Source organism: Pelodiscus sinensis, chromosome 7 (genome assembly GCF_049634645.1).
Source record: "Pelodiscus sinensis isolate JC-2024 chromosome 7, ASM4963464v1, whole genome shotgun sequence".
Classification (NCBI taxonomy): Eukaryota; Metazoa; Chordata; order Testudines; family Trionychidae; genus Pelodiscus; species Pelodiscus sinensis.
Window position 1 is genome coordinate 56,511,654 of NC_134717.1, and position 8,637 is coordinate 56,520,290.

The following is an 8,637-nucleotide window of genomic DNA, read 5'->3' on the forward strand; positions in this document are numbered from 1 at the left end:
AAGGCAGGGCAAGGGTCTGTGCTTGGGGGCTGGAGGATGTACCTGGGGGCAAAAGGCAGGGAAGAGGGCCACAAGGTGGCCACAAGATGAGACAGGATAGGGCAAGACACCCCTGCAGGGAGGGCACAACCTGGAGGGGCTAATTCCCAGGCTGGCCAGCAGGAGGTGCTGCTAGTAAACGATAAATCCAGTGTCTCTATTCAATCCATGGTTTTTAGTATCTAGCAAAGTTATGAATTTAAGCTCCCAGGTTCATCTTTTGACGTTGTTGTGCAGGTTTCCTTTGAGGATGAGCACTGGGAAGCAGGACACAGCGTGGTGGCTTACTTTGGGGAAAGTGTGGTAAGGTAGGGTATTTTTGTTTGTCACTTAAAATGCATGTAGCAACTCCTAAAGCCACTTGTTCAGCTGCAGCACAAGTCTGACAAAGCCACAGCTTTAATAACATACTTACCTGTGACTATTTCTATCTCAAGCAGAAATCGCATAGAAATCTTACATGATAGGACTTTGAGGGAAAGCCTCCAAAGCAAGTGTGGAGGGATGCAGGAAGTGGGATTAATACGCTGGTAGGTGGCACTCTTCTCTCTGATCCTGTTTCCTAATATGTTGTCGGAGAGATGCATTTTTGAAGATGTTGGCACTGAGCTGAGATGTAATAATATCTTGTTCTTATATTGCACTTTTCAGTAGCAGATCTCTACTGAAGAGGGCAGTAAGACTGAGATGCAAGGTCTGAAATATGACGATGGCCATTAAACATCCAATGGTGCTTATTGCAAAACGAGGGCCATTAACTCTGGTATTTTGGCTAATTCCTACTTCTTTATTTCCATCGTTGCCATTGCAAGGGCTGGCGGGTTTTTCAGTGGCAAAGGTACATACATTGCATCTGCATTCAGGAAAACACAAATTCAGAATAAAAAAAAAGAAACCATTCTAAACCAAGTAAATGCCAACCATTGTTCACCAAAAAAATGTGGGGGGTCTTGCAAAACAGTTCTGACCAGTTCTATTCCTGATTTACACTGCGTGCAGTTAAAAGGAGATTTTGATCAATTGTTTAAACAAAATATAGAAGTGAAAATAAGGGTATGTCTACACAGCAACATTATTTCAAAATAACTAGCATTATTTCAAAATAACTTACTCTGCATCTATACAGCAGGCAGTTATTTTGAAATAATGTCAAAATACTGACAGGCTGGAGGACTTCTTACTCCGAGTCCTGTAACCCTCCTTGTACAAGGAGTAAGGGAAGTCAGAGGAAGTGTGCTCTATTTCCAAATAAGTGCTGTGTAGACGCTCCCAATTTCAAAATAAGCTATTTTGAAACAAAACCAAAGGATGGTGGGTCCAATTTAGGCATCCAGTTAATATCAGAAATTTCCATTGACTTCGGTTGGAGTTAGTTGTTTGCAGTGTGATAGCAGCTGCATAATTAGGTCTGTGGAGTTCATTTGGTCAGGCCCAGGGGGCTACAGTGGGGCAGCAGGGGGGCGGGGAGTCAGTAAGCACCAACAATGAATTCTTTTCATTTTTTAACTTAAGGTCTGAGTAGAGGAAATGCCAAGTATTTCCTCCACCCCCTCTAGATTCATTGTCTGTTGGGGGGAGATTAAGAGTTAAGCAGTGAAGGACCCAGGTTCACTTGACACCTGTATCTGAGACAGCTCAAGCAAGGGAAATAGAAGGAAAAAATCTCCTGGCAGCCATTTGAAAGATACCTCTTCCTGACTTGGAAGCCTTGACTGATGGTTTAGCTTTGTGGAGCCATATGGTGAAACATCTTGAAGGCGCAGCAAAAAGGGGCCGGTGCCAGAGCTGGGAATAGAAATCAAGTCATTATTGGAAACCAGATCTCTGACAGACTGGAGCTAGGGGAATGCTACTTTCTTCTTAATTTTGTTTCATGTTTCAGTGTCTTCCTTTTCTGTAGTCAGGGCTCAAAGAAACATTGGCAAGGTTAAATTCCTTTTCACTGTTTCACAGTGAGAAGCAGTTCTTGCTGGACAGTGGTTAAAAGGAACAATTTACCTCATACACTGGACTGAAAGGACTGGACTCCAAAACAGGCTGCTAAGTAACTCAAATGGGAAATCAGGGGCTCCAAAATTTGGGGGGCTCCCCTCTTTTGTTCTCTAGAAGAGAAAACCTTTGTCATAAATTGGAGCATTGTTCTCTCCTCTTAAGAAACAATGTAATAGTAGAAATATGTCTGTAATGTCAGATTTCCCTGGAATTCCAACCCAAGGAGCTCAGACAGTTCTACCTAGGCCCCTGTTGGTATAGCCCAGCTATTAACACACACCACACCAGGCCCATCAAGATAAGAATTTTAATGACTATAATGGATTCCCTCTTCTCCTTTTTTCACTGGGTACATTACATTTGTTTCCAGCAGGGAAGAGTTTATAAATGAATGGCTATGTTAGTCCTGTGGAATTCAGCCTCTTGCATGGCTATGTGGATGAGCTCCAGAGACCTAGGGAAACTTTCTTTTAATACACTCCTTGCAGCACAATAAAGATAAAAGAGGAAGGGAAATATTTATATTCTAGCAAAGGAGCGCTTCCTTTCAGGCTCTTGTTTTATTTATTAGCTTGTTCTATCCCCCCTCCCCCCCCTTTTTTTTGCAGTTTTTCTGTGTTTGTTTATATCTTCCCTCTTGCTCTCTCTCCCCTTTATTCACTTATTTTGTCCCTGAGTGACCGTGAATGTGAAAGTCTGGAAAGGTTGTCAAAAATATCAGATTCTGATTGAGTGTAATTCCCAGTATGTAAAAACATCTCTTCCAGCCCATCTTTTTAACAGAGAACATTGATTTATATTATAACACTTCAACAACTGAATAACTTGTATCTGGTTTACTCCAGTAGATGAAGCTATGGAAACACAGTGAATTATTTTTTTAAGAGCACACTGTCCCACAGATGCCTGACTATCTCCACATCTATAAAGGCATCAGTCTTCTTTGTGGAAGCCCTTGTTGATGCGCAACACAGCTACTTTGAGACCCCTGTATCCTCATTCATCAAACACTTCCTTTCCTCTGAGGAACTGTCCCTGAGGATCATTCATTTCCTCCAACTAAGATGCCCAGGTGAAAGGAATTTGGAGAACATTTTTGTGTCAGAGTTCAGCTCCTCATACTTTACTTAAAGGTTAAATAAATCAGATATAAAGAAAGATATGGCATTTTCTATCCATTCAGTTTTGTTTTACCCATTCACATTTTCTTCATTTTTATATTGTACAGAATTGTATGCAATTCTTTTGGTTAAAATGTACACAATGATCCGTATAGATGTAATTTATCAATACTATCTTCATCAGTATTTGCAATTCTAATAATGACCTTTTCTGCATCATCCACTCTTGTAACAAATGGGTGCTAGACGGTATTAAAAATATCACACAAAAATTAAATAGAGACTACTGCAAATTTAGCCCTCTAACCACACCAGTGCATTTCTATTCCACACAGAATTGCAAAATGTCTGAAAAAAATATGCTGGCATTTTAAAATATCTTCAATACAAACAGATGAACAAATGAAATCCATTTGGAAAGTGGACTGATCTCACTTACAATTCATCTCCCCCCACCCCAAACAAAAAAGCTGCTGTGCCGCTGTTCTGTTTCCATTCTCTGATCTGGAACTCAAACCAATATTTTAATGTCTTTTTCTCCCAAATCAATTAATGAAGCCTATCTAAGGAAATGTAGGCTTTTGTCTTTTGATTGGTTAATCCTCTCACACTGTCTAGACAGATAATGGTAATTAAACCATTTACGAATGATTTGAAAAGGTGTCGCCCAGACACAGATCCCATTGACTTCTGCTCAGCAGCGGTTGTTCCCGTGCTTTTGAAAATCAGGCCCTAAATAAACAGAATTGTGGCCTCTCCCTGCAATACACAGTTCAAAATACAAAGAGATCTTCCCCTGATAACTGTAGTAGCCATTGATGGCCGTGGCATGAGAACTTAATTGTGCCAAGTAACAGCCATCCATGCAAGCCTGGTGCGTTCACTCCTGGGTGATTGAGGCAGTGGCAGAAAACTCAGAGCTTGTCTGCATTTTAGGGAATTTTTTGCCTGGTGTAGTTACACAGGTGCAAACCCTCAAAGTTGCTGAACAGCAGCTGTGTAAATTTGGACTTAGTCTGGCCTGAGGTGGGGAGGCATCTTCATGGGATGTGTGTGGCTACACTGGTGAACTACACATGTGCAAAAAATCTCTTCTAGAGATGTGCCCTTAGTGCACCCTGCAAATTTTCTTCATTGTCAGCATCTCCCTGCCAATCCGTCTCTTGACATTTTCCTCCCGCTTTTCATACTTGCACAATAGCTTTCTTTCTTGATGCATCCAGACAGCCTATCACTTTTTCCAAGTGGCATTCAGTTTTACTGCAGTTTTAAGAATACTGGTAGGAGAACATTATAGATCATACAGATTTGAGCCTAAAGTGAGCAAAAAGAATGTAACAGCTGATTTATATTTTCAAATGCTTTTATCCCAGTAAATTAAGTTGGAGGAAGTCTAAAGAGCCTGCCTTAGCAGAGCCTGCCTTAGCATTTTAGGCAGCCCTGTGAAAGTTTTTTACAGCTCCCTGTGCAAATATAATCAACTTCAGTCCACTCGTAATTACACTTTTAGACACACAGGATGAGCTTGAGGATGCTGGAGATGATGAGAAAGGTGATTATTAAGGTACACTCATACTTGCAGGGGACATTGTAAACTTTTTTTAAAAGTTGCTCAATTTTTACAATCCTAATTTTTGATTGTTTACCCTTTATGCAGGCATTTTTTAAAATTTTGAAATTCCATTTAAGAGAAGTTTTATAAGTCCCCTCTCCCACCCCGTTTCTCTACTGCATCCTACAGGACCTTTCAGCAAAGGCAGGGGTGTCCAAACTTTTTTCAAAGAGGGCCAGATTTGATGAAGTGAACATGTGTGAGGGCCAACCATTTTGCCTGACATTCTTTGAACCATTAAAATTAAATGCAAATTAACTATTTTATGCAAAGTTTATTGCAAACGGCATACTTTTCATTTCGTCACATGGATGACAAATCTAAACAGGTGTTAAATCACTCTGCCTTTCATATCTGAAGGCCAGATGAAAAAAAAATCCAGGAAGCTGAAATATATGTCAGGAACATTGTAAAGTACATTACATATTATTGGTAATAAAGGTTGTCTGTCAACTTTTAAGTTCAAAAAATATGAACAGGAACATAACACCAAGTATACATGTTGTGTCCAAATATATTTATAACTGATTTAGACCAACTGACTGAGATTTTACAATGTATTCATCTCAATACATATGGATTCGTTGGGGGCCATAAAAGATAGATATTGCCAAATTACCTGTGGGGCCGTATTAAACCGGAACACGGGCCGCAATTGGCCCGCGGGCCGGACTTTGGACATGCCTGAGCAAAGGGGAGGGAGCCAGAGAGAAAACCCACCAAGTGTGCAGAATCCTACAAATCCATGGATATCTGCCTTAGATCTTTGGGTATCCACATCCACGGATCTCTTTTGCTGATGCAGATACAAATGCTATATCCGTGCAGGGCTCTACTAGTGCTTGGAATGGGGTTGCCTTTCACCCATCCTGTGTACACAGTAGTGGCCCGCCTCCTCCATAGCAACATCATCTTAGTCAAACTAGGCCCTCCCTGCTGCTAACCTCCTCCTTGGGAACTAAAGAAAGATCCTTAGTGGATGATGAACTTGCTTTTTCTTGCAGTTAGGATTGGAGGAGTGGAGGGCTGCCCTTGGATTCTCCTGTCCAACAACATGCTAAGAGAGTTTTCACCAGCCCCACGTAGAGTCTTCCTGGCTCTTCTCCCCGCTGCACAGTTCCATACAGGGTCCATAGAGGTAAACAAAGGGTTCCCCCAATCCCATGTGTTTATACCAGTTGCTATGGCTCCTCCAGCTTTATGCCGGGTACGTCTAGACTACATGCCTTTTTCGAAAGGTGTTTTCAAAAAAGCCTCTTTCAAAAAAGAGCGTCTAGATTGCACTAAGTGGATCGAAAAAGCGATCCGCTTTTTCGAAAAAGAGCGTCCAGGCAAAAAAGGGCACCAGGAAGCACTTGTGCCAGGGCATGGGGGCAGCCTTTACTTCCGGCGCCTGCAGCAAGCTCTTTGCAGAGACGTGTGCTTTAAGGGACCCCCCTGAACAGCCGTTCCTCTGCTCCTGCAGCTGGCTTGCCTACCTCCTAAAGGGACAGCAAAGCTTCTGCTGTGCTTGCTTGGAGTGCCCTGCTTTCTGGGACACCACAGCATTTTTTTCCTGGTTGGTTTTTGTGCTTTTAATTGTTTTTTTGCCATAGAGCCGGAGCTGCCCTGGGCAGGTGATGGCCCCATGCTGTAGTGCTTCAAGTTCTGCTGCAACTCCATGAGACCTTCATGATGTTCATGCCAGGTCTGGATTCTGAACCCAGCCTTCAGCCCCTCGCTCTGGCTGCAGCAACCCTGTTCTTGCCACCCAGCTTCTTCCATGAGAGGTGATTTTGGAGGCTGGAGACAAGTTCAGACTGGTGGGACCGGCTCGTCATGGAGCGGTGGGACGACCAGGCTTGGCTCCAGAACTTCAATATGCGGAAGTCCGCATTCCAGGAGCTGTGTACCTGGCTCGCTTCCACCCTGCAATGACAGGACACCCACCTGCGCCCTGCCATCCCCCTGGAGAAGAGGGTGGCTATTGCCCTCTGGAAGCTGGCCACCCCGATAGCTACCATTCGGTAGGACACCACTTTGGCATGGGGAGAGCTACTGTTGGCGCCGTGTTGATGGAGGCAAGTCCCTCTGGGGGGGGACAGTCAATGCGGGGTAGGGGAAGTGTAACAGGAAAGGGCGAAGGGGGGGGGCTCCTGACCTCACCCTGCCCTACTGCTGGGAGTGGCCACTGGGGGGGGGCTCTTGGGGTCTTCGGGGGAGGAGAGAGTGGGGGCCACCAAAGGACTCAGGCAACCCCTCTAACTTCCTATCCTGTGTGTTTGTATGTGTCTATTTCTGCAGGGGATGAGGACCATCAACTCAGAGCTGCTGAACAGGATTGTCCACCTCGGAGACCTAGACACCATCATGGCCGGCTTTGCTGGGCTGGGATTCCTGTGGAGGAGCGCTCGATGGAACTCACATCCTGATCCGTGCACCACCCCATCCAGCAGCCCGGTACATCAACAGAAAAGGACACTTCTCCACGGTGCTGCAGGCCCTGGGTGATCACCGTGGACTATTCACTGATATTTGTGTGGGGCAGTCGGGCCAGGCACATGATGCCTAGATCTTCTGAAATTCCTACCTTTACCACAGGCTGCAGCTGGAACATTCTTCCTGCAGCAAAACTTTGCTGTTGGGGATGTGGAGATGCCAATCTGCATTGTGGCCGATGCAGCGTGCCCCTCATGCCCTGGCTCATGAAGCCATACGCTGGGCATCTGAACGCGAGCAGGGAACAATTTAACGCGCACCTGATATGGGTGCGTTTGCAGGTTGATTGCGCCTTTGGCCGGCTGAAGGGCAGGTTTAGGTACCTGCTCACTCGCCTCGACATGGGGGAACACAATATCCCTGAAGTGGTGGTTGCGTGTTCCGTGCTCCACAAACTGATGGAGAGCAAAGGGGAGGCCTTCCTCCCAGGGTGGGGGATACGGGCTTATGTGGAGGGGTACGAGCAGCCCTGAACAGCTGCCATCTGCCAAGCCCATCAGGTGGAGGTCCGCATCCGGGAGGCTCTGCGTGAGAGATTCTCAGCAGGAGCCCAATGGTTCTCCACAGGGTCTCCCCAATGAGGCCTGGGTCCCCTGCCCCAAGACCTTTCCTCCCACAACCAATCCCTGCACCAGTCTCCGGACAGTGAACACACACACACACATACCAGGCTTAATATAAAAAACGTTATGTTTATTAACAAACAATGTGCAAAGAAATAACTTTTTGCAACAAAATAAAACTGCAAATTCTTTTCAAAAATAAACTTTCTTGTTCAACTACCAAAGTCTTTTTAAAACTGGGTCGGAGGGGAGATGTAAACCTGGAGGAGGCAGGGACAGAGGGAGAGAGGGCGGTTTAGGTCTCAGGGTGTACCTGGCCCACAAAAGTCTGCCACCTCGAGTCTGTGGTTCTAAACGTGCTCAGTCGCCTCCTGGAGGGACTCGGCTCCAGCACTATGAAGGCAGGATAAGGGACGTCCTCAAGTTAGGGAGGTGGGGTGGATTCTGGCGTGGCCTCAGAGATAGGGCAACTGCCTGGGACAGTGTGGGGGCTGCAGCTGGCTGTGCACTAGTCGGGGAGGGTGTCAGGGGGTGAAGGTAGGAAGGGGAGGCAGGGATGAGGGGGAGGAAGGGGGCAGGGGCTGCGGGACAGGAAGGGGGGCAGAGGAGGCTGGAGCAGGTTGAGTGGGAGGAGCAGCAATAGGGACAGGACCTGGGACACCCAGGGCCTCTCGGATACTCCCACACACTGCCGTCCACTGCAGGAGGAAATCCTCCAGCAAGCGGTTGTGCCACCGAGCCTCTTCCCATGCCCTTTCAGCCATGGTCTCTTCCATCCTTTTGAGGGCCTCTACGTCTCGCATGAGGTTATTGTAGACCCGCCAGTGGCTGC

General features: G+C 45.8%; 1 long non-coding RNA gene across 2 annotated transcripts; it reads left to right on the forward strand.

The window, feature by feature from the left end:
- The first annotated feature begins 366 nt into the window (after positions 1-366).
- LOC112547041 (uncharacterized) lies at positions 367-8,021 on the forward strand. 2 transcript variants are annotated; one of them, XR_012905265.1, is made up of 3 exons: positions 367-569; positions 6,360-6,824; positions 7,048-8,021. It is a non-coding gene; the product is annotated as an uncharacterized LOC112547041 (long non-coding RNA). The 2 variants fall into 2 exon arrangements; XR_012905266.1 differs by lacking the exon at positions 367-569 and adding an exon at positions 1,525-5,902.
- The last annotated feature ends 616 nt before the right edge of the window (positions 8,022-8,637 follow it).